Genomic DNA, 3,671 nt, shown 5'->3' on the forward strand with positions numbered 1-3,671 from the left:
ATAGCTCGGTATGTGGAACAGTGTCTGACATGTTTACGGGTAAAGATTGAACATCAGAAGCCGTACGGAAGTCTTCAATCCTTAGAAATACCTGTATGGAAATGGGATCACATTACCATGGATTTTGTTATGAAATTACCTCGAACTCCAAAGGGGTATGACGCGATTTGGGTAATTGTTGATCGTTTATCTAAATCTGCGTATTTTCTACCAATGAGAGAGAAATATTCTTTAGAAAAGCTAGCGCAGATTTACATCAAAGAAATTGTTACCAGACACGGTGTTCCCTTGTCTATTATCTCTCATAGAGATAGTCGGTTTACTTCAAAGTTCTGGGGAGGATTACAGAAAGCTTTGGGGTCTGAAATCTGATTAAGTACAACTTATCATCCGCAGACTGATGGGCAAAGTGAAAGAACTATTCAGACTTTCGAAGATATGTTGAGAAGTTGTATTATTGATTTAGGGGGATCGTGGGAAGATCACTTGCCATTAATAGAGTTTGTGTATAATAATAGTTACCATTCCAGTATCCAAGCGGCACCGTTTGAAGTGTTGTATGGACGCAAATGCCGAACGCCGTTATGTTGGAATGAAGTGGGTGAAAAACAGCTAACGGGTCATGAAATTGTTCAAGAAACTTCTAAAAGGATTGAACAAATCCGCGAAAGAATCAAAATAGCACAAGATCGCCAGAAAAGTTATGCAGATAATCGTCGAAAACCAATTGAGTTTGGTATAAGTGATTTTGTGATGTTAAAAGTTTCACCATGGAAGGGTGTTGTCAGATTTGGAAAGAAAGGAAAGCTCAGTCCAAGGTATGTGGGGCCGTTCAGAATATGTAAVCGAATTGGGCCAGTAGCATATCAGTTAGAGCTGCCAGAAGAGCTGAGTCTAATTCACAACACTTTCCATGTGTCAAATTTATGGAAATGTTTGGCTGATCCGAATTTAGCTATACCATTACCAGAGATTCAATTAGACAGTAAGCTGAATTTTATGGAAACACCGGAAGTCGTAATCGACAGAAAGATCAGGGTGTTGAGAAACAAAGAAATAAATCTGGTTAAAATTCAGTGGAAGTTTCACAAAGGACCAGAAACAACATGGGAATTGGAATCAAAGATGAAATCATAATACCCATGGCTTTTTGATTAAAGGAATTCCGGGACAGAATTCTTTTAAGGGGTGGATAATGTGATAACTTGATCCTAGTTATCACCCAAGGTATTTAATATGTGATTATCTGATTTAAATGATTACGTGATAGCATGATAAATTGTTATGTTTGATCATGCTGGGATGTGAAAATGCGCATAATATGAAATACATATGTTATGTATTTATATGTATGCATGGTGTATATATATATATATATATATATNTATATATATATATATATATATATATATATATATGTGCAAGATGTATGCATGCATGATAAGGGTTTTTGTGAGAAAAAAGGGTTGTGTTAGCCGCCTTTCCAATTTTTGGAAAGTATAAAAGGGAGATTGAGCCTCCATATTTTCTCTTCTTGCTTTTAAGTTTCTTGTTGTGCGATTTAAAAGAGAAGAGAAATTGACCGGATATCTTGTCTAGAGATTCAAGTTGATTTCAAGTGTTTGATTTCAAAAGCTTGTTAAGGTGATTAATTTCTAAACTCTTTTGCATAAAATTATTACTGGTTTGTATGAATCTTATTTATTTTTGGAAAGAAATCAGTCTTTTGCTCAAGTGTTTTATCCGGGTATTAAACCGGACAAGGCTTGTCCGGATTGTTTTAAATCGGACAAAGGTTAAACGATGTATTGTCCGGATTRTTTTAAATCGGACAAAGGTTAAACGATGTATTGTCCGGATTGTTTTAAACCGATCAAACGTTGAGCGGGTTATGATTGGTAAGAATAGTTATCTTTTTGAACTGAGAAGTAGGAATACGACCAAATGGTGGCTGGATTATTTTTAATCGGTCAAGTATTGAGCAAGTTATTGTCCGGACTTGATATCCGGACAAAGATGTTGATTTTGATTCCAAGTGATAAATCGATCAAGCTTTATGCGGTGTGTTGTCCGGACTTGTTATCCGAACAAAGGTTGATTTAATTCTTAGTGTTAACCGGACAAATCTTATGCAATGTGTTATCCAGATTGTTGACCGGAGATGAAATCCGGCTAAGCTAAGGTGACCGGATTTGAGTTGTGCCTTGTGAAATTGTGATTTTATCATAAAATGAAGATTTGATATAAATGATTTTGGATTAATAAATAATAATTCCATTGGCTGCGGTCTGTTTGGAATTGTTTTATGAAAAGTTTTGATGAGGAAATAAGGGTGGCATATCAAGGAGAGGTGTACTATGGGATAAGGGTGACATATCAAGGAGAGGTGTACCATGGGATAAGAGTGGCATATCAAGGAGAGGTGTACATTTGGATATAAGGGTGACATTTGCATGTGTATTGTATGATATAACTCTTTCTATTATATCCCTTAAGACTATCGTGGTCTGGAATCTTTATTTCTTTGTGATTTAAAGATTTAGGATCAAGGTTCTTATTGGAAATCATAGTCTGGATGTTATTGAGGAGAAAACATCAGGTTTAGCCTAAAACTCTATTTAAACCTTGTTTTGATTTGAAAAGGTTTAAAAGTGGCATTATGTGAAACCTGATTGGTTCTGAGGTATGAGATTTATATAGCTAAACATTTTGTTTGAAGTGTGGAAAAGATCTGGTATTATATTCTTATTTATTCATATATTTGTTATATATATGAAATGTTGTTTTCCATAAAGATTTTGGTGATTTTCACCCTACAATGACATAAATTGGGTATCTCACTAGACCTTTCGGTCTAACCCTCGTTTTGTGATTTTAACTATGTGTTGCAGGAGGTACGGACAGTAAGGGAAAGGGGAAAATTTAATATTTTCCYATACACATTTCTACTTGAAGATCTGCTTTGATGTATAGTTTTGATTGATTAGTACCAGTGATGTATTAGAATTTTTGGACCTTGTATTTGGTCATATTAGATTCTTGTACTAAATGACCTGAATGAGATAATATTATGTGTTTTTTTTGTATGAAATATATGTTACATGCAATGTATGGTTTGGGGGTGTTACAAGAATATTTATCAAATGTTTTATAATATAGTATAAATATATACTTTCATACCCATATAATTAAAAATTTTGTTAAATCATATATTATATTGATTTTTTCTCTTAATTAATTTAGTCAAAATCGTAAGTGACAAGAAAATTATGAAACTACTGTGTTATATAATAAATAATTTAATTAGAGGGAGAAATAGTACGGTAGTTGCTTTATTCGTTTTCCAATAATCACAATTATTTATGATTGGTCAGATTGATGCATAAAATCCACGTAAAACGTTCAAATTTTAAGCATTTCAATTAATTAACAAAGAAAAAAAACCACTTTATTTTCTGTACCTCCAAAATAAATTGAAAAACTATTTATTTTATTCAAGGATACGGCTTGGCACTTGGCAGAGTAATAATCAGCCTCACTGTTACTCCACTTATACATTTGCATCAGTTCCACTTATAGATAGATCTCCGTCACTTCCACTCATGGCTCTCCTCTACCCAGTAGACACCAATACCTTTCCTTTTCTTGCAAAATGCCCCTCTTTTCTCACC

Source organism: Cynara cardunculus, assembly GCF_001531365.2.
Source record: "Cynara cardunculus var. scolymus isolate 2C chromosome LG 13, CcrdV1, whole genome shotgun sequence".
In the NCBI taxonomy this organism is placed as follows: domain Eukaryota; kingdom Viridiplantae; phylum Streptophyta; class Magnoliopsida; order Asterales; family Asteraceae; genus Cynara; species Cynara cardunculus.